This window comes from Cornus florida, unplaced genomic scaffold (genome assembly GCF_030987335.1).
Source record: "Cornus florida cultivar Cherokee Brave unplaced genomic scaffold, ASM3098733v1 CherokeeBrave_3.0.0_Hap2_scaffold_75, whole genome shotgun sequence".
Lineage (NCBI taxonomy): Eukaryota > Viridiplantae > Streptophyta > Magnoliopsida > Cornales > Cornaceae > Cornus > Cornus florida.
The window spans coordinates 94,063-118,427 of record NW_026775907.1 but is presented as its reverse complement, the minus strand read 5'-3'; the positions used below and the strand labels follow the sequence as shown (position 1 = coordinate 118,427).

The 24,365-nt window shown below is 34.0% G+C and overlaps 1 pseudogene; it reads right to left on the bottom strand.

The window, feature by feature from the left end:
- Positions 1–1,499: 1,499 nt before the first annotated feature.
- LOC132292575 (putative inactive cysteine synthase 2) lies at positions 1,500–3,668 on the bottom strand (annotated as a pseudogene).
- Between the last annotated feature and the right edge of the window lie 20,697 nt (positions 3,669–24,365).

The window sequence follows — 24,365 nt, the reverse complement described above, 5'->3', positions numbered from 1 at the left end:
GTTGTAAATGAAGCATGTCACTGTATGTGCTAGTTGAGGTTGTATGGAAAATCATGCTTAAGTGGTTGCATTACATGCCTATCATGAGTAAACTGCTAGATTTTTACAATATGGAAGCATGCTGTTTATTTTTTTTAGATTTCCCCAAAGGCTTGTTGTGTGTGGTTGTTGCCTTGTATAGTATGGAAATTATATACATTGGCATGATTGTATTAGGCGTGTTGCATTCATACATTTTATCGGGAGAGAAAAGGGAAAAAGTGTTTTAAACAAATGAAATTGTTTTTGGAAAAAAGTTTTCAAAAGTGTTTATGAAAACCCGGACGCCTAAGAGGCGCCTAGTGGTTCGTGGTATTAGTGTAGTCTAGAGAGGACTAGGGATTGAGCTAACTAGGCCGGATGCGACGCCTTGGAAGTGCTTTATGGTCGTGGATAGTAGCCAATTCCCCCTTTCGTGACGCCTTGGAGGTGCCTTGGTTTGGATTACACTAACGGTTTGGAAGTTGAAACGGAAATGTTTCGAAAATGAGGAGCAACATGAGTATGGCATTGCACTTGATTGGCATGCATGGTGTATCTGTGAATTGGATGACATTTGTGCTTATATTGTATGTTGTGGTTATGGTTTACATCCCCGGTATAGTATGTGCCCGTTATCTTGTTTTCTATTATATACGTGGATTCATGGGGTCATACGAGGTGTGTCTTAGATACTTCTTACTGAGCTTTTAGCTCATCCCATTATTTAACATTTTTCAGGTCTCGGAAAGGAGGTGGGTGATGACAATCCTCCACAAGCATGAAAGGTATAAGAGAGGGTTTGAAACATTTTGTATTTAGAGCCATCCTTTTGTAAAGCATCATGACAAAAATGTATTAACTTGTGTAATTTGGCCATGTAATGTAATATGAGTTTGAGAACCTATTTTGATGTATATATATGACTATGGAATATAGTATGTTATTTCATAATGTGTTTGGAACATATTTTGATCAGTTTCCAGAGTTTTATTCAAGGTTCTTCTTCATTTTCACACTTGCAGCATTCTAGTAGTTGAAACTCACTTCGCAAAGGCATTTCGGCCAACATTCTAGTAGTTGAAACTCACTTCGCAGCCTGTTTCGGCGACCGGTTCTTCCAGTAAACGCATTCACTGTTGAAATCACAACCGGCTGACAGAAATGCCTGTTTCGGTCAACCGGTACCAAAGGGTTCACTTCGGCCGACCAAAGCCCCACTTCGGTCGACCGAACTGTTGCAGCTTGGTTTAGTTGGCTCCTTTCTCTTGTATAATTCACCTTGAGTCTTGGGTATTCGCATTGAGCCTTTGTGAAGCATATTTATGACCTAATAATGATGTCTTGACACTAGATATGGCGAGATTGACTTAGGTGACCTGGGGTTCGGGTAAAGACCCAGTTAACGGTTTAGACCCATGGGTTCGGGTCGTTACAGTTATTTTGGTACAGTGAAACCTGAAAGCATCTCCCAAGTACACACTTATAAAATAGTGCTATGTAACCAATTCATATTGAAACTAAAAAAAAAATAAACAGCAACCAAAAAGAATCAAGTGAGTAAGGTGTGTAACTTGAAAAGCAACATGACTCACCAAGCTTTCCTCCATTTAGAATGGCACTTTCAGCTGGTTCCACACCATACACCTACATGTAAGCAAAAGAATGGTTCAACACCATACGAAACAGTAAAATATGATCTCATCTCTCTCACTAAACACACGCGCACAAACCAACCTTTATCTTTGAGTTTTTCTCCTTGAGGAACTTCCCTGCCCCAGTAACTGTCCCCCCGGTCCCTATCCCTGCAACTAGGGCATCGACTTTCTCTTCAGAACCCTTCCAAATCTCTGGTCCAGTAGTTTCATAATGAATCTACACAACGACAAACCCATGAAAACTTTCCTACCATCTTGACACATTACAAGATATCAATGCGAAGAATACCTTTGGATTGGCAGGATTTTCAAATTGATTAAGAAAAAAACTATTGGGCGTCTTTTCTAGTAGATCTTGCGCCTTTTGAAGAACTCCATCAATGCCCTTGGCGATATTTGTGATGTACAACTCTGCTCCAAAAGCTCGAAGAACAATCCTTCTCTCAATACTAAACGTAGACGGCATAACAAGGATAAGTTTATAACCCTTAGCAGCCGCGATGAATGCCAAACCAATGCCGGTATTACCACCGGTACCCTCAATGAGGACCGTCTTCAGCCACCATTATTTTAGCATATTCAAAAATGGTAAGATAATATTCAGTTCAAAATGTACATAATTCAGACTATTCATAATTCAGCTTGGTTTGATCATCAATCACTCTAAAGCAATCTGTAGGACAGTTAGCCTCACCAAAACATGTGGCGTAAAATTATTATATAATTTGCATTTGAACTCCGAAGCCTACAATAATTTGATATTAGAGTTATGAAAGGTAAAAATCTTACCAGATCATTGCCGATAAAAGGAATCAACTAACCTTCCCAGGAGTAATCAGGCCCTTCTCTTCTGCATCTTTAATCATACTGTACCCAATCCTACATGAAAGAAATATGTTCATTTGCATCATGCAAAATTTCGAAATACCCCTCAACACCATGGTTCCAAAAAAAATTGAAATACCTGTATTTCAACATTTTCATATTGCAACATTTTGAAATACTTGTATTTCTATGATTGCATTTTCATGATTGTAACATACCACAGTTGTAAAGCTAATTACGAAACTAACAAGTAAGAAATCCCAAAAGAAAAATAAGATGAATACCTATCTTTAACACTGGAGCAGGGTTCCATTGTCTCTAACTTGGCGGCAATACGGGCTGCACAACCATCTACAATGTTGTTAAGATATACCATTGGGGTATTTCCTATTAACTGTACATTGTGAAAGCAAGAAATGAAGTGATTTTACACCGACGTAAGGTTGAAATCAGTAATGAAGCTCTCGGATGAAAACTTACTTCAGTAACATCTTTTGCAATTGCAAGTGTGTCTTCCATATTTTCTTATCAAATTACTGCACTGTGGTAAAGAAATGAAACAATCAAACATAAGTCAAAAACAAATGAAAAAATATACCTTAAGGAGCAATTGGACATCATGGAGATAAAACCATTACAAACATAAAAATTATAATAACTAAACAAACATGACAAAAATTAAATTTTAAACCGGGTGATTAACCTAGGTATGATACTATACCTAAAAAATAATGAACTCATTGTTAAAAAATCTGTATTCAGATCAAATGCAAAACACGATTATTTGATTCCTCAGAAGCCACACAATTGACAAATGAGCCAAATATGGGTCAAAAATTTTGTTATTCAACAAAACCCTACTAGTGCATTCAAAATTATAAATTCAAACTTGTCTTTATTCTTTAACCAAAAAAAAAAACTGACTAAATTTTTCATTCGGTGATGATAGAATAGGAAGAGGGATTGTTGATGTTTCTAAAAAATATCAAGGGACCAAAGTAAGGAATGTCAGAAATGTCCTTTTAAAAAAAACAAAGAAAAATCATATCCCTACTGGACAAAAGCACGAGGAGGACGAAAGTGGACTCTACTCTATTGGACAAGAATCAGCTATCTCATTAACCAATCTAGATAGCCATCAAATTTCCACCTCCAACTAAGAAAACAAGCCCACCAGCTCAGTTATATGTGAGGGCATACCATAACTCAAAAGATCAAAGCTTCTTGTGATTGTCAACACCGAAGACGCAGATTTTGACAATCACCGAAGATTGCAGATTTTTAAAATAAGTAGCATAATTAAAGATCTAATAATGGATCTATTACAAATTAAGATCAAATGGATCTATTACAAATTATGACCAGGCCAGTGGCCTAGCGGTATCACTCTCTTACCTCCTAAAAGGAGGTCAGGAGTTCAAGTCACGAAGAAGACATGTGTGTGTGAGTACCAACTAAGAAAAAAAAAAAAAAAATTAAGATCAAATAATGGAACTACTGAATACATTATTAGAAACCAAAATGGAATAACATAAAAGCCAAATCATTAATCAAAAACATAAATATCACAAATTTACAGCAAAGAACAAGTTTCAACTATCCACATTTTGTAAATGCTCCAACCGGCAGATTGTTCAACAAATCACCACAAGATTACTCCCAGATAATAAAACAATTAGAAATATAAAAGAAGAAAGCTAAGATAATCTCAAAACTCACATTCAACCAAAATAAAAGCAGCAAAAAAAAAGAAAATTTTAACATTTAAGATACCTCAAAAGTCCCAAAATTTCAAGCTCTCCAGGAAATCAGATTCCCAAACATTATCATTACAAAAAAAAATAATAAAAAAAATAAAAAATAAAAAATAAAAAATAAATTCTCAAGCCAAACAACACATATATAGGAAGCTAGGAAGGTCAACAGCCGACACTAGAAAATATCAAACCCAGTTATTATTATATTAAAATCAAACAATGAACTAGTACCCAGGTTTTACAATGCCCCAACAATGCAAGTTTTCAAAGAGATCACTCACAAAATCAGATTTTGGACACCGTAAAATAGAAAAAAGTACTCAATTGAATAAAAATAGGACCTGTACTCTAGTGCTGTTGGATGCATTATTTGATAAGCTTTGTTTGGATTCATTTACTCCCTGTACACATCGGTGCAGTGTTTGTTACACACACAGACAAATAATATACTGTTAAGCTTAAAGAAGAGAAACAGAGCAGCTTTAACTGATAATGTATATTTTAATAACAACAGAGCAGCTTTAACTGATAATGTATATTTTAATAACAACTTAGTTAACAAAAGGACAAGTTATATGCAGATAGCTAATATTTTATTTATTACTCGTATTATAACATAGTTGACTACTATGTTCTGTAATACACAGTCTTTCAAAGAAAAGGTCATATTTTAATTACATTAGAAAAAGTAAACAAATAAATAAAAAGAAGTACTATAAGAGACATGCTGTCGAGTTCAGTAACTATGATGAGATCACTATTGAAGCAAAGTGCCAAGCATGCGCATAAATTATAACCTACAAGAGTAGCCGAAATGACATAGTAATCCCCTGCTGTCTGCTGTGCGATTTCTATACTGTCTCTTGTTGTGAACGTTAAGTGATTTTAGTTTAGTCACGTTTTACTCCACCTAATAAATATTAAGACCGTGTTTGATAATTATATCACTATTTATAAGTAATATTTCACCACTATTTATAAATAACATCACAAAAGTCTAAAAATAATATCACATGAGTCTAAAAAGTAATATCACCATTTGTAAGAGGATAACATCACTACTTAAAAAGTAAAGGTTGTTGATAGTCAAATACCTCATAATCCCATTCAAAATCCTCTTTAAATTAACATGTGACTTTTTTGTTGAATGTTCCATTTTTATGATAAAATTTAACTTAAAAAATATATAAATAATATGTTAAATTAAGTTAGATTTTAGTGTGACTATTAATTTTTCAGTACTACGTGAATACCTTTTTTTAATGGTGAAGGTGGTGGGTGTGACAATTAATATTAAATTTTGCCAAATTTTTTCTTTTGATGGTGAAGGTAGTATGTGTGACAATTAATATTAAAATTTGCTAAAAAAATTTCAAAGATATGTTAAATAATTTAAAACTAAGTGCATGTTTTTTTTAATATTTTGAAGGAAAAAAAAAATGTGGCTCTTTTTGTTATTTTTGGAAATAACAAGTGTTTTGTTTGTTGTCTAAAGTTAATCCAAGTGATTTTAATTTTGATTTAAATTCTGTAAATTAACATGTTAAAGTGTTTTTAAAATACTTTAATTTCAAATTATAATATAAATGATATGTTGAATTGAGTTACATTTTTATGTGATATTACTTAATATGCATTATGTGCATACCTTTTTTTGAGGGTGAATGTACTTATAAATGGTGGTAAATTGAGTTACGTTTGTATGTGACATTAATTAGTCTACATTATGTGCATACCTTATTTTAAGGGTGAAGATACTTATAAATGGTGGTAAAATATTATTAATAAATGATTGTGTAATTGTCAAACACGGTCTCAGTGTATATTAAGTGAAATAAAACGTGGCCAAATCAAGACCACTTAATGCTCACTGTAGGAGACAGTATGAAAATCGCAAAACAGAGGATTTGCAATATCCAAGAAAGGTAGAGCACTCTTGTCCGAATGGGTTTGAGTTCTTTCCCTTTCTTTTTATTCTCTCAAAAGTTTTTTTTTCAATGAAGTGAAAAATATATATATTTGAAAGGTGAAAGGAATTCATTTGAGGTAAGATTGGTAACTGGCATATGGAATTTGCCATATTTATATATATCTAATATGTCAAATTTATTAATATTTTGTCTTTTAATTTAACAACAAACAAAAATAAAATAATAATACATAATATCAGCAGAGTAAATAACAGCCAAGAACGCACTAAAAAAAAGGATAGATTTTTTTCTCATATCAAAAAATTGTATGTCAAATTTGACATATACAATTTTATGTCAAATGACAACTAGACTATTCAATTGGAGGAAACTTGTTTACCAAAACTATTCCCTTCAATACACTAGCTTGAAATTGTCGGGTAAAGATACTGTTTACTTAAATAGGTGAAAACACATTTTGTTAAGTAAAAATAAATAAATTTTATTTTACTTGTTTTGAATATTTGAGTCCATACTGTCAATTTGAGTGTTTTGGATATTCCTATTATTTTAAAATAAATCTAACATAAATATTGTATTTGGTCTTTTTGAACTTGTATTGTCTAAATTATTTTCATTTTTAATGAATTTAGCCATCCATTATTTCAACTTTTCATTATATTTATATTTTATTCATTAGTTATTATATGAATTATATGACTTATTTAGTTAAATGAATTATTAAACTGTACGTATCATTACATGTCTCATTTTATTAAACTAGCTTCACCGATTGTATTTTGCTATCCGTTTAATAAACAAATCACGTTCGAGAGTTTTTAATTCAGTTATTAAATACGTCATGTTCGAATTAACGTATTTGAAAGTAAGTGGTATAGCAATACTAGACTTCTACTTCCCAAAGGGAAATTAGGAATTTCCCAACTTGTCGAACTCGAGCAAATATCTTAATTTATAATATTATTTTTTATTTTAAAAATACATCACTCTATATATATATATATATATATATATATATATATATATATATATATATTGGTCAAGTGCAAAAAACACCCCTATAGTATGTTTATAGTACATATTGCACTATTTTCGTGCAAAAAACACACCCCTATACTATGGCATTTGTGCAAATTGATCCTATTTATAAAAATTAGACTAAAATACCCTTAACAACACATTTTATAATATATAATTTTTTTCTTTTTTTGTGAAATGACTAAAAAGGGTTTATTGGTGCTGGAGAAGATGATGACTCCTACTTCGGCGTCGCACAGTATGGCTTGCTCTTCCGCCTAATAATGCTAACCTTACACACCTTCTCTATCTTCTTCCATTATTTTATTAGTAAAAATAATTAGTAAAATATTAGAATAGAACATTTAAACCCAGTTTATATGTTCGTGATGTAGTATTTTCGAGTCCACTCACCGACAACCCCCCCCCCCCCCCCCCCCCTCTCCCAACCTAACCCCATCTCCTCTCTCTTTCTATCTCTACCCCACCCTTCAATCACAACCTCAACATCTCACTACCACCACCCAATTATGTCGAGGAACGGGGATGAAGGACGACAATGGTTTAAACTGGTGATGAGGCGGACTAAAATGATGGCAGCAGAGATGTCTTCGGTGAGGATGGCGGTGCTCTAAACCGGTGGCAGCAATGGAGAACTATCTAAAAAGTGAACTCGACAAACACACCTCATCGCCGGCCAATTGTGTCCCCGCCGTCCTCAAAGCTGCACATCGCCACATCGTTGGACGCCGGTATCGGTAAGTTCAGATCCTTCGTGCATCGCCACCGCCGTTCCTAGCTCGCCCGACACATCCCATCGTTGTCTAGTCCTTGCGCCGGCAATGGTGCTCTTTCCTCGCCAATTTACAAACCCGATCGTCAACCACCTCTTCCCCACCGACCCTATTGAAGCCCAAAATCAGAACCTCCTCCACCAAGGTCAAATTTTGGATCTTCCCTTCAAGCTCTCAATGAGATCCGGATTTAAGTTTGCAAATTTATGTTATATTTATATAGACAAATTAGCATTTTTAAACCTGTTTTTTATAAGTTGGTGGTGGTGATGACCGATGGTGGTCACCACCTCCGAGAAATGGATAAAGATATATAGATTAGATGTGTGCATATATATATATATAGAGAGATAAAGGAAGAGAAATAAGAGAGGATAAAAAAAAGGAGAAAAGAAACTGGAAATTTAGGGAGAAATGTTTGGAGAGAGTTAGAGAGAGTTGCAGAGGTCTTGTTGCTGGAGGTGCAGAGAAATTGTTTGATTTATTTAAGGGCATTTTTGGAAGAATAAAATAGGTATTATATTAATTGATGATTGTTTTTGCATATATTAAAAAGAATAGCGTGTTTTTTACGCACATTTTTAATTAGGAATGTAAAAGTGCTATTATATGTATACTTCTTTTTTGCACTTATCCCACATGTGTGCGTGACACACACACACATTAATAAAGAGAGTCAACGAGTGGTTACCAAGCCCTAAATCTTCTGAAAGCGAATGTGTAGCACCGCCTTAGAATTCTGAGCAAGGAATTCAATGTAAGGGTCCCCTTTTTTCCTTGCGCCGTCAAGGTTCTCTGGTTTCAGAGTCTCGTTCAGTGCGAGTTTGAGAGTTTTGCTGTTGATTGTTCGATTGTCAGTTGGGTGTGTTGTGTTGCTGTTCAGGTGTGGTTGTGTTTTGCTTTATGCTCTTGTTCCGTGAGAGCTTGTGAGTGTGGCTGTTGCTTGTTGTTCGATTGTGAGTTGTGGGTCTTGTATCGCTGTTCCGGTGTGGTTGTGTTCCGATCTGTGATTTCAAGTGGGTGTTGTTGCGTCTGTCCGGGTTGCGTTTCGGTGGTTTTGGCTACGGCGATTACTGTGTGGTTCGGATTTGGCTTGTCAGCGCGGCAATCTTTGTGTTGATCCACGGTGCTGGGTGGATTTGGGGTAGTTGTTTGTTTGTTATGGGTTTGCTTGTGGCTCGCTCTTTGGTTTATTACTCCATGGTGTTCTCCTAAGGTTGTTGTCCTGTGATTTGGTTGGTGGACGCCGGACGGTGTCGGTGCTGTGGTTGGTGGTGGCTCTGTTACGGGTGGTTTGTTGGGGTTGCTTTTCTGGCTATCTGGTGTGTTCCGTGTGTTCTTCTTTTTGCAGTGTTGTTTTGTGCTCTGAGTCTTTGGGGGCGATTGTGGTGCTTCTGGTTGCCCTGGAGTTTGTTGGTTGTGTGTTTGATTGTGTCTGATTGGTGCTTCATTTGCTTCTGGTCCAATGTTGGTGGGTTGGTGGTGTTGATTCTGTGGTGCACGTGTGGTTCCATGGTGCGTTATTGACCATCTGTGTGGTGTTGTATTGTGGATCTTTGTGGGCTGGCTGTTTGGTGGTTGGGCTTCTGTCTATTGGGCCATACAGGTGTTCTCTTCTTTTCTGTTGGGTTATGTTTTCTTTGGCACACCCGGGTTTGTTTTATTATTTTTTGGTACTGGGCTTCAGTTATGCATTCTGGTCACGGTTCTTTTTCCCAGTATCGTTCTGATGCTTATGATCGTCGGTTGTCTTCTTCTGGTTCCTCTTTTCCCTCACATTCTATAGCTCCACCTCTCTGTTTTTATCAGTATCATAATGCTTTTCCTAATATTTTTGTTTGGAATTGTCAAGGTTTAATTAGGGTCTGTTTCTACAATCTAAGAAATTAAACGTTTACATTCTCAATACTCTCCCGATATTATTGGTGTTTTTGAAACAAAAAGTTAGAAGCGCACAATGGCGGTTCAAAAATTGTGGGTTTTCCTAATGGTTATTTGATTGAACCGGATGGGATTGCGGGTGGTCTTGGCCTTTGGTGGAATGATCGTGTTCAGTTACGGGTGGTTGATCAAAACTGTTTTTCTATTATAGTTGTTTTTTTGTACCCTACCCAGTCGCCTTGGTATTTCTCCCTTGTATATGCTAGTACTGTGGATAGCGAAATAGTGTTGCAATGGGGATATTTTATTAACAGTGCGCGTTCTTGGTTTGGTCGGTGGGTTCTTATTGGTGATTTTAATGATATTTTATATAATTCTGAGAAATGTGGGGGTAGAGTTAAGCAAGCGTGGCAGCTTCAGTCATTTCGTAATTTGATTGATTGTTGTGCTTTGATAGATATTGGTTATGTGGGCTTCCCTTTTATCTGGTCTAATCAGCGCAATGGGATTGTTAATTAATGAGCGCTGAAAAGTGCATATTTAAATCCCTTAAACTTAGTTATTTTAGGACTTTTATCTATCTTATTTTCCCGTTTTGTATTGATTTCGTGTTATTTTCACTTTCAGGTACTTATTATCAAAATAAGCTAACTCAGTCAAATAAGAGCAGAAATGAAGCAATTCTGGAATAAATCAAAGAAAGGAGCAAAGTAGAGTAAAAGAAAGCAAAAAGTGGAATTTCAGCAACTTCGATCGATCTCGAGAAAAGTTCGATCGATCCAACTTCCATCGATCTCAGCACTTCAAGATAGATCCAGGCCATGATGTCATTTTCAGAGATACTAAAAGTTCGATCGATCCAACATTATTTTCTGATCGATCGAACTTTCTTGTCCTTATCCACATGCCAGATCTTATCCAGCTGTACCATCCTACCTACCACTTTTGTCCTTTCTCAAAAATATCTTCAAAATATTTCAGATTTGTTTTTATCCAAAAAGGCGCCGCCATTGAGGATCGATCCAGCTTCAATTCGATAGAAAAATTCAAATTCCAGCTCATTAAAAGTTGTCTCATATCCAATCATTAGAGGATTATTGGTGTATGAGTCCAGCTCATTTGGGATGATTTTTGACCTACCTATATAAAAAATATGAGCCACTTTTACATATATACACATACTTAGAGAAGATAATACTTAGTGAGGAAGCAAAGGAAAGGAGGAGGCTAGAGACACCATTGGAGACTCTTCATCAACCAAGGAGTAGATTTCTTCCATGGAGCTTGCCCTTGAGGGTTGGAGGACATCATCCATGATTGGTTAGATGTGATACCCCTCAAATCTGAGACACGGGTTGATCAGGCTCAGGCCCAAACCGGAGGGATATCAAACAATTAAGGTATTTTAAATCGAACACGGAATACAAAGTGAAATACGAAATAATATAATAAGCTGAAAGAAACTAAAAGAAAATCCTTATATCATAATTAATCAGATCCGATAATTCAAAATTTCATAATTTTACAACTCGGGAATCCATCTAATGGACCCCTTACTAAAAGTTTCCACTGTAAATGAAACAACTGAAATAAAAATCCAAAGCTGATAAATAAACAATCCTACGTAGTCGATGGAATAAAAGTCTGTATCTGCTCTGTACGATCAAGCTCTAACCCTGGAACTGACGAGCACCTGAAAAATAAAAGAGTGGGTCAGGCCCACATGTAAGTCCTGATCTACTGCGATCCAAACAGGAATTCGATACGCAGATACATCTTAGATAGACTCAACAATATCTAGAGTAGTCCATATATGTATATATTACACACTATAGGACGCTCACTAGTCCAATAGGTCTGTCTCAGCCTGAGTAGAGATACCATGCAAATCACACATTACGTGGTCATATGTACCTAGACCTACCAGGGAACAATACCTCTGTCCAGCTATCCATCCTAGGCGATATACGCACCCTAACTATGGTCATGAGACTCAAGCTCATACCATGGTATCATAACATAAATATATAAAGTTCGTGTCCTCCTACTATAGAATATCATCCATCTGATATAGTAGCTCGATATCTGTATAACAATTCATCCCAGAAATCCAATTATGTCATTCAGTTACTTATTGACCTGACACTAACAGAAGTCGGACTTAACTTTTAGTGCTAATCCGAACCTCATTCCAAATTAGGTAGGCTTAGTGTCTGAACCAATCTATACCCAGTACGTCACTGTCCCATACCAGCGCATATTATCCTCCAGTTAACTTAGTTGATAGAAATAGTATAATTAACTATCAACGCATTCCAAAACAATCATAAGTATAGTTTAACAGGTGTGTCACTAAGCCATGTCTCCTAGAATCCAAGTTTCAGTCTATTAAATTGATAAAACAGGTTTATGCAATTTTGCTTATCCAAACAGTACCCTGACTGGTGCACTTTATGTACAACAAAACTTAAGACCATGCAAAAGCATCAAATCTCCTCCAAAGAGTGTCCTAACAGAGATATACAACAGATTTAATTGTCTGTTAATTTCAACCAAGCATACCTATAATTCAATAACAGAATGCTTAAACCTTAGCTATACAACATAATTTAAAACTTAGGGTCGTGTACAAGCATCAGATTTCTAAAACAGTCTGTACTTCAAATTAGTGGTTTAATCTTTCACATACAGCCCTTGTTTAAACTTATGTCAATTCTATCCTTTATTCCATAATATAAGCTTGTTTCTCCATTATTTTATAAGTCCTAAGAAGTATATTACATCATTCAATAGCCTTTAAATAGTTTCAGAAACTCAGATTTAACCAACCAGCCCATTTAAAACTCAGTATACGTGATATTTAAGAGAAAGAGAAGGCTCTGTGTTTCAAAGAGCCTTCTCCGAATAAGTAGAGCCTTCTCCACTCAAGTAGAGCATTCTCCAAATAAGTAGAACCTTCTCCACTCAAGTAGAGCCTTCTCCACTTCAAGTATACTTCTGTTCTTCTTCTGTTGTCTTCTCCGACTTCGGTGGTTTCCAGTCATTGAACTTAGTTTTATTTTAGGTTTTAAGATCCCATCCACATCCCAGAGTAATCACAAGACAGATTTATATAAACAAGAATTTAATTAAACATCAGTTTGTAATGCAACGACAATCAGTTTTCAAACAGAACTTGTAAACTACTGATAAACAGATTAAACTTAATGATACTAGAAACTGTTTCAACATGTATAAACGATGTAATTAAGTCTTACTTTAACTCCTGGAGTATAACTAAGCATGCACAGAACACAAATTCCTTGGAAAGAGAGAACAAAAACTTGCCTGCAGTTTCAGATTTTGAAACTGTAATCCACCGTCTCTAAAGTTTCCGACGACGTCCTAGACTATCGTTCCACTCCTCTGGTGTTCTTGGTTCAACCCAGAAGCACTCCACTCCTTCCACCTTAAGCCTCTCTATAAATTATTCAAACTCCCTCTCTATTTCTCTGCCCTCACAACTCTCTGTGTGACTCTGTTACGTGAATAGGGTTAACAACCCTTGACAGACGTATGTTTATATATTTATAGACTTTACTTGAAACCCTAACTTAAATCCTAAACCAACTACAAGTCGGCTCAAAACCTAGACACGATGTATAACACAAAACCTTAATAATTAAACAATTAAATTACATTTAATTCACAAAGCCACATAAGCACATAAATAATTAAAACACAATACAATTTAAATAACCAATTAAAATAATTTTAAAACACAATACAATTCCACATAAGCACATAAATAATTAAACCACAATAAAATTTAGGGTAAAGTGCATTAAACCCCCCTGAACTATTGGTCATTTGCAAGAAACCCCTCTGAACTACAAAAAACCCCCTTGAACTATGATTTTGTTGCAATTTACCCCATTAAACTATTGATCATTTGCAAGAAACCCCCTTAAACTACAAAAAACCCCTCTGAACTATGATTTTGTTGCAATTTACCCCCCAGAACTATGATTTTGTTACAATTTACCCCCATGACATCAACTTCCGGTACCGAAAATTTTGAAAGACCAGTTTACCTTTATAACACGTACACTGCGTCGTTTTAACTTATACACTTCTTACTTTTTTTCCTGCCAAAAGATACCTTTCACCCAACACAACCCAAAACTGAGAGCTAGAGAGAGAGAGAAGAGACCAAATAAATCCGAGGTCGGTGGGATGGCTCGGTCTCGGATGATGGCGGCTTGTGCACGGAGGACTCGACTATGATGAGAGCTTGGTTGACTCGGTTGTGAACTGTGGAGGCGGCGGCGAGCTTAAGGGGGCTCGGCGGTGAACAGTGGACAACTATGTGCTCAAAACACGGACGGCGATGTGCTCGGCTATGGAGATGGCGGAATGAACTGGCGAGATTGGAATGGACGGTGGAATGGACCGGCGAGCAAGGTGAGCTGAACGGCGGGCAAGGCAGTGACGGCAATGGGCTGACGCAATGGTGCAGAGAAGTGCGATATATATGGCCGACGAATCTGGCTAGTGGTGCAACAGCTATGATTGAGCTATGACAGGAGACCCACCGATCCCAGCAACAAATTCCTCGGCTTCATCGTCCTTTTCAGTTAATCAATTCGTGTGGATGGGGTAAACTGCAAAAAAATATATAATTCAGGGGGGTTTCTTGCACATACCCCAATAGTTCAGGGATTTTTTTGCAATTTTTATAGTTCGGGGGGGTTTTTTGCACACACCCCAATAGTTCAGGGGGGTTTAATGCACTTTACCCTAAAATTTAAATAACCAAATCCCAAGTAATTTAAATAAAAAGAACCAAGCAAGAAATCAATTAAACTAACAACAATTGCAATTAAATAATTTAAACAAAATGCCAGAATTATCCTTTTAAAGTTAGGGGTATTACACTAGACATCCTCTTGGGGCTAGAGTCAGCCCTAAGCATGCTTTCTACTTCTTGATTTATGTATTTGTTAGGGGATTTGTATTGTAATTCATGTCTTGACACTTTTATATATATAGATATTGTTTATTCAAAGATTTATGTGGTTTAATGCTTCCAATTGATCATTTCATTATATCCATATGTCTATGTATGCTAGAATAGATGTTCATGTGCTTGTCTCTATTTCTTGTGTTATTGATGCATGTCTATATGTATTGATGCTATAAATCTAGAGATTATCAAGACATAGTGCTTAATGGCATGTTCTTGTGGTTTATTTGATGGTTCGTACTCATTTCTTGATGGATTATACCTCTCCCTTAGTTTAATTAGTTTAATTTCATGTCATTAGCTTAGTTGTAGTGTAGTTGTTAAATGGGAGGACAATCCATGCTTATTGTTGATGTTCTATACTTATGTAAGTAAGCAACATATATCTCTAACCTTGTGATGTGTTTGGATTATGAGCTTAAAGAAAGGATTAATAGCTTAATTTGATATGTTGTGCTATCCATCATGTTGTTTAGATAATATATGCTTAATTTGTCATCCATGCTTGTTGGAACAACCACACACACACACACTTTGTTGCAATGCATGTTTTTCCCCTCATTAATCATTCATTAAGGGTGTAGAAAAGTATGCTTAGTGGTGATCTCTATATCCCAAGATCTCTCTCTCTTTTATTCTCTTGATTGCATTATTGTTTACTTTAGTTTAATTTGCATCTAGTTTAATTCAACCAACCAACCACTATTTTGATTCCTCGACCTACTAACCCTAACCTTGATTCCTCAACCTAGTACGACCCTCAATCCCTTGGGACGATCCCTTCTCACTCATACTACATAGTATAGGTGTTAAGCGGTTTATAAATTTAAATTATGGTGCCTACTTGACACTAATTTCCAAACTCAAAGTGTTGTGCATTGTTTTGTGCGCACTGTCGGGAAGCCACCATAGTTTTTGGCACTGTTGTCGGGGATTGATTGATTGGCAACGTCGTATTTGTGGAATCAATTAGGAATTAGTACTTTTTTGATCGTGTCTTTACGTTGTTTTTAATTTTTGTTACTTATTGTGTTTGTTCTTATTTGACTAGGAGCATTGAGCTAAGAAGGTGAGCAAAGGAGCATTCCAAACAAAGGAGCTAAGCAAGCAAAGAAAAAAGGCTAAAATCACAAAAAAAATTGCTAAGCTAAAAGCTAAAAATTTGGAGTTGAAGTGCTAAAGGACCTTTGTGAGCTTTTTCTTACTCAAACCCTTAGTTAAATCGTCGACTCGCGTGGAGGCTTGTATTTCAATTCTTAGATAAATCGTGAGCCCACGTGGAGGCAATATACTTTTCTTTGCATATTGTTGATAGCATGGGAGTATGGGAACATTGTATGTGGAGGAAGTTTGTTGATTATTGACTTGTTGTGAAGGTGAAGTGTTTGTCATTATTTCTTGTTGTGTTGCATTGTGCATGCATGGTCGTAGATCATTGAGACTCACTCTTGTCCCTTTAAACTTTCATCTTGAATCCATTGTTCGAAACCCTAGGAGAAGAGGTAGTTCTAGTCAATCCATTTCATCAATGGAAGGACACAATGAGGACCATGTGGAGGACCTTGGTCACATAGACCAACAAGGTATCCTCCACCCCAATGTGCATCATGATAACATGCAAGTTCCATTAGGCATGCCAAGGTCATTCGTTCATCCACCACAACAATAAGGCCAAGTTCCATTGGGAATGCCAAGGCCAATCTATGCTCCACCACCTCTCATCATTCAAGGCAACCAAGGTGTCCATGTTACACCTCCAATTGCTAATCCTCCCCTTGCTTTAAGAGATCACTATGTGTAATACCCCGATAATTTTAAAAGATTTATTAATTAGGATTAATTATTTTATTTTATTTTTCAATGATTTATTTTATTTTATTGAGTGCTAGATTAATTATCTTATTTTAATTAAGTTATATTTCGTGATTATGTATGATGATTGATTGTTTGTGTGGTTGATTATTGGTTGAATTATTGGTGTGTTGATTTTATTGGTATTATATGACTTAGTTGTAAATTCTTGTTTGTTTATGTGCTTCATGTAATTAGTTATTTTAATTTCTGTATTTAATTAATTATCTTATTTATTTAAATTAATTGGATTGGGCTTAAGGAAAGTTGGACCAAAAGATGTGGTCTTGGGCTTGTATGAAACCTTATTGGGTTAATTAATGAAGGTCCGTGGTTATTTAATTATTTAAATGATCACTTTTGTATCAATTATATATATATATATATATATATATAATTAATTAATAATTGTTATGGAAAGATATATATATAGATATATATTTATTGATATTTATAAGTATATATGATTTAATTAACTAATGAGTTAATTATGGAAGGAATATATATTTATATATATATGTTTATAGATATAAATTATTTAAAGATTATTATTTTAATTCATAATACTAGTTGGAATATGATTTGGAATTTAAGGTGTATAAAAATACACATAAGGCTTTAGGGTTAAAGGTTTTACACGTTAGAAAAATAAAACAGACAGAGAGAGAGGAAGAAGAAGGGCTGACAAGGAGGAGGTCGGATCTGAAAAGGAGGACGTCGGAATTGGAAGAGATAATTAAAGCTTAAAGCGTCGGTTTCGTTTCGAAACCTTCAGGCGAGTTTTCTCTAACTTTCCTCTTAAAACTCATAAGGATTTCACCTTGAGTATCAAGGCTTTAATTAAATTTATTTGTTTAAAAATTATGGTTAGATCGGAATAATTAAAAAGTATAAACTATTATATTTGATTTTTAGATTATTGGATTTTAATTGATATATATAGGTGTTATGTATATTTTAAAATCAATCTATAGGTGGATTTGTGACCCAAGAGAGTTAATTATGGTTTCTTTATTTTCTACAATTGTTCTGAAATTTTCTGGAATTTTTCTGATATTTTTAGGAATTTATTAGGATTTATTTTCCTATTATTTGTTAGGAAAATAATTATATATATATATATATATATATATATACTAGGTAACTGGCGCATGTGGAGCGGCGGCACAATAAAGAATTGATCCAGTGCGGCGCGGTGTAGGATAATAGGGTGTATACGCCAATTAGGGCCATTTGATTAATTAAACTTATGTGAATTGATATGGTGCATCGCGGCGCATAAAACTTTGGTGCGCATATGTATCTGGACCATAGAAGTGGTCTGGTCAACTATGGGATTATTTGGTGTATTGCAGACCATGAGAAGATGGTGCACTCGCTGATCTGGACCTTAGATCTATTATAGTTAATAGAAAATAATCTAGTGTGAGCGTGTTCATTTGCGCACTCATTTATGACCATTGGATGCGGCATAAAGGAAGTGATGGATTCAGTGTGGTGAGCTCACGGTAGCTGAAAGAGCTTAGCCAATACCAGCACACAAGGAGGCTTGAATCCAGCGCGTGCAAGTGCATAGTAAGCACGTGGGCGCGCGTGGGAAACTATGTTGGCCTAATTCGACACTAGAAATTAAAACGGTCATAACTTAGTCATTTTAAATCGAAATTGGGTCATTCTTGAGCTCAAATTCAAGGATTTTTCGTCTTCTTTCCAATGGTACCAATTTCATTATCAGATTCCCATCCTACTAGGAGATATTTATGTTTTAGTGAGAAAGTGTCGGAAAACTATTTAAACCAATATGGAGTATTTAAAGGAAACTATTTCTGACATATTTAGTTGCACTAATTTGTGTAAATATAATAAATTAATAATTTGCTATGGAAGGAAGTGTATATATATATATATATATAAAATTATTTATATATGTGTATATATAGTTTAATTTGTCTATGAGTTGTATGGAAGGATGAATATATATATATATATATATATATGTATGTATGTATGTATATTGATTTTAAATAATCAAGGATTATTAAAGAAGGTGTTAAACACATATATACATTAAATAACATATGTGTAGGTATATATATATATAAATCATTTAAGATGATTAATATTATCATTCTTATTTGGCATATCTTAATAGGCTGGTTGTTAAATTAATGATATGCGTATAATATGCATGTGATGGCTATGTATGATTTAGCGTATTGTTAATTTTAAAGTTAATTCATGGTTAAAGTGTGGGCATGGATGAATTGTCAAATGATTAAATATATTACCTAAATATTTGTATGAATAGAATACATATATGGAAAGCATGGATGAATTGCTAATTAAATGTATGAATAAATATACCTGTGGAGGCATGGTTGAATTGCCAATGTATAAATATACATACACGGAGGCATGGTTGAATTGCCAATGTATAAATAAATATACTTATGGAGGCATGGTTGAATTGCCAATATATAAATAAAAATATTTACAATGGCATGGTTGATTTGCCAAAGCATAATTACGTTGTTATGTGTTAGATGATTAAAATATCATCTATGGTTGTTGTATGTATGGATTGGATTAGGGTTAGATATTCTTAAATGAGAATAGTTTAGTACTTACTGGTTAGTGTATTATTTTACATTAATAAAATAATATTGGGGAAGACGTGGATGATTTGTCAAAACTTGGATTTTGGATATGTGATTTAAACAATTAAAATCATTATCGGGTTGGGATTAAATAGAGTATTTCTTTTATTATAATTTGTTGTTTAAATGATTAAACAACTGACTAGGATGGGATTAAGGTCAAAGGAGTTTTTATAAAATGAAATGGTAGATTGGTCTAGGTATGAATATTATTTTAATAATTATTTAATAGGTATGAAAATTTAATAAACCTATTAATGGATGTGATTAGTATAGTATATATAATTATATATAGACATGGATATCGTGCTTTATTAAAGTTAAAACTTTATTAGGTTTGGTTTTGATCAGAGATGATCTGCTTATTGGTTTTCAGAGGCCTGGTAGAGTGAACTTACTCGTAGGGTTTAACCCACGATTTATTTTTCAGGTTATTAGAGGTTCCAGTCTCGAGGTTGAGGATCCGCAGCTGGGAGACTGTCATTCATCTATTCATCTTGTGTACTTTTAAATAGTATTGGATTATTGGATAATGTTTTAAGGGGTCCTTGAGTTATGGGATTTCCGAATTGTAATTGTTGGAGAATCATTAAGTAATATTTATTTATTAGTTTTCTTCAGCGGTTTATTTATTCTTTATTATTCATCTTTGTATTATGTGCTTGTTAAATACTTAAATTGTTTTGATATCCCTTAATTTTGTGCGCGGACTTGATCAATCCGTGTTCCAAAATTACGGGGTATCACAGTTGGTATCAGAGCACTCCAGGTTCAAGTGTTCCTAGGGTGTCTTTCGTTGTGTGACTTCCGCGTTGTGTACTCTTTTACTTAGAGCTTAAGTTTAGGATTCATTGTATTCTATATTCGGTCCGTTAGTGTGTCCTAATGGTAAATCATTGAGTCTTATCAGGAAAATGGTAAGACACCGATTTAGAAGGTATTGGTAAATCGTTGAGTCTTCCCCTAATTTTGAAGTATGGGTTTTATGGATTTATGCACCAATAAAATAATATGGAGGTATTTTAGGGACGGATTAACGGAATAGTTAAGTCCTACCTATTTATTTATGAATTGTATGGTTTAATACACCGGTATGGGACGGTGGCATTTCAGGGACGGATTAACCAAAGAAGTTAAGTCCTACCTATATATTTATAAGGGAACGGATTAACCATAGCGTTAAGTCCTACTTATTCGTGTCAGGTCAACGGAATAGTTGGATGGTATGCCATTGAAATAATATGGTTGGATAGTTTACTTTTATGTGGATATAATGGATTATATATATATATATATATATATACATATATATATATATATATATATACATACACACACACATATATGGGCCATGATATAAGCTTGAGTCTCAGGATCAGTGGTTAGGATGGAGGCGTATATTGCCGATTGAGATGGGTAGCTGGGTTTAAGGATGTGTGGGCTCTGGTAGAAGGAGGACTCGTAACCACCTTTGTGTGCATTTTACATGAGATACCCACTATCCGGTTGAAACTGCTTTAGTCCAGTGAGAGTCTCTAGTGTGTACTTATATTTATCAATTATATAAATATGGAATTAGCTAATTACGTGATATGTCTGCTAATAATGAATATGTGTGGATGGGTTAATTTCCACACGGATAAAAGGAATAATGAAATTTGAAATTAAATAATCAAAGTTTTTATTTCATGGATTTGTGAATTCCGAGGATGGAATTCCGTTTGTTAGGGGGGAAGAATGTAATACCCCGATAATTTTAAAAGATTTATTAATTAGGATTAATTATTTTATTTTATTTTTCAATGATTTATTTTATTTTATTGAGTGCTAGATTAATTATCTTATTTTAATTAAGTTATATTTCGTGATTATGTATGATGATTGATTGTTTGTGTGGTTGATTATTGATTGAATTATTGGTGTGTTGATTTTATTGGTATTATATGACTTAGTTGTAAATTCTTGTTTGTTTATGTGCTTCATGTAATTAGTTATTTTAATTTCTGTATTTAATTAATTATCTTATTTATTTAAATTAATTGGATTGGGCTTAAGGAAAGTTGGACCAAAAGATGTGGTCTTGGGCTTGTATGAAACCTTATTGGGTTAATTAATGAAGGTCCGTGGTTATTTAATTATTTAAATGATCACTTTTGTATCAATTATATATATATATATATATATATATATATATATATATATATATATATATAATTAATTAATAATTGTTATGGAAAGATATATATATAGATATATATTTATTGATATTTATAAGTATATATGATTTAATTAACTAATGAGTTAATTATGGAAGGAATATATATTTATATATATATATGTTTATAGATATAAATTATTTAAAGATTATTATTTTAATTCATAATACTAGTTGGAATAGGATTTGGAATTTAAGGTGTATAAAAATACACATAAGGCTTTAGGGTTAAAGGTTTTACACGTTAGAAAAATAAAACAGACAGAGAGAGAGGAAGAAGAAGGGCTGACAAGGAGGAGGTCGGATCTGAAAAGGAGGACGTCGGAATTGGAAGAGATAATTAAAGCTTAAAGCGTCGGTTTCGTTTCGAAACCTTCAGGCGAGTTTTCTCTAACTTTCCTCTTAAAACTCATAAGGATTTCACCTTGAGTATCAAGGCTTTAATTAAATTTATTTGTTTAAAAATTATGGTTAGATCGGAATAATTAAAAAGTATAAACTATTATATTTGATTTTTAGATTATTGGATTTTAATTGATATATATAGGTGTTATGTATATTTTAAAATCAATCTATAGGTGGATTTGTGACCCAAGAGAGTTAATTATGGTTTCTTTATTTTCTAGAATTGTTCTGAAATTTTCTGGAATTTTTCTGATATTTTTAGGAATTTATTAGGATTTATTTTCCTATTATTTGTTAGGAAAATAATTATATATATATATATATATATATATATATATATATATACTAGGTAACTGGCGCATGTGGAGCGGCGGCACAATAAAGAATTGATCCAGTGCGGCGCGGTGTAGGATAATAGGGTGTATACGCCAATTAGGGCCATTTGATTAATTAAACTTATGTGAATTGATATGGTGCATCGCGGCGCATAAAACTTTGGTGCGCATATGTATCTGGACCATAGAAGTGGTCTGGTCAACTATGGGATTATTTGGTGTATTGCAGACCATGAGAAGATGGTGCACTCGCTGATCTGGACCTTAGATCTATTATAGTTAATAGAAAATAATCTAGTGTGAGCGTGTTCATTTGCGCACTCATTTATGACCATTGGATGCGGCATAAAGGAAGTGATGGATTCAGTGTGGTGAGCTCACGGTAGCTGAAAGAGCTTAGCCAATACCAGCACACAAGGAGGCTTGAATCCAGCGCGTGCAAGTGCATAGTAAGCACGTGGGCGCGCGTGGGAAACTATGTTGGCCTAATTCGACACTAGAAATTAAAACGGTCATAACTTAGTCATTTTAAATCGAAATTGGGTCATTCTTGAGCTCAAATTCAAGGATTTTTCGTCTTCTTTCCAATGGTACCAATTTCATTATCAGATTCCCATCCTACTAGGAGATATTTATGTTTTAGTGAGAAAGTGTCGGAAAACTATTTAAACCAATATGGAGTATTTAAAGGAAACTATTTCTGACATATTTAGTTGCACTAATTTGTGTAAATATAATAAATTAATAATTTGCTATGGAAGGAAGTGTATATATATATATATATATAAAATTATTTATATATGTGTATATATAGTTTAATTTGTCTATGAGTTGTATGGAAGGATGAATATATATATATATATATATATGTATGTATGTATGTATATTGATTTTAAATAATCAAGGATTATTAAAGAAGGTGTTAAACACATATATACATTAAATAACATATGTGTAGGTATATATATATATAAATCATTTAAGATGATTAATATTATCATTCTTATTTGGCATATCTTAATAGGCTGGTTGTTAAATTAATGATATGCGTATAATATGCATGTGATGGCTATGTATGATTTATCGTATTGTTAATTTTAAAGTTAATTCATGGTTAAAGTGTGGGCATGGATGAATTGTCAAATGATTAAATATATTACCTAAATATTTGTATGAATAGAATACATATATGGAAAGTATGGATGAATTGCTAATTAAATGTATGAATAAATATACCTGTGGAGGCATGGTTGAATTGCCAATGTATAAATATACATACACGGAGGCATGGTTGAATTGCCAATGTATAAATAAATATACTTATGGAGGCATGGTTGAATTGCCAATATATAAATAAAAATATTTACAATGGCATGGTTGATTTGCCAAAGCATAATTACGTTGTTATGTGTTAGATGATTAAAATATCATCTATGGTTGTTGTATGTATGGATTGGATTAGGGTTAGATATTCTTAAATGAGAATAGTTTAGTACTTACTGGTTAGTGTATTATTTTACATTAATAAAATAATATTGGGGAAGACGTGGATGATTTGTCAAAACTTGGATTTTGGATATGTGATTTAAACAATTAAAATCATTATCGGGTTGGGATTAAATAGAGTATTTCTTTTATTATAATTTGTTGTTTAAATGATTAAACAACTGACTAGGATGGGATTAAGGTCAAAGGAGTTTTTATAAAATGAAATGGTAGATTGGTCTAGGTATGAATATTATTTTAATAATTATTTAATAGGTATGGAAATTTAATAAACCTATTAATGGATGTGATTAGTATAGTATATATAATTATATATAGACATGGATATCGTGCTTTATTAAAGTTAAAACTTTATTAGGTTTGGTTTTGATCAGAGATGATCTGCTTATTGGTTTTCAGAGGCCTGGTAGAGTGAACTTGCTCGTAGGGTTTAACCCACGATTTATTTTTCAGGTTATTAGAGGTTCCAGTCTCGAGGTTGAGGATCCGCAGCTGGGAGACTGTCATTCG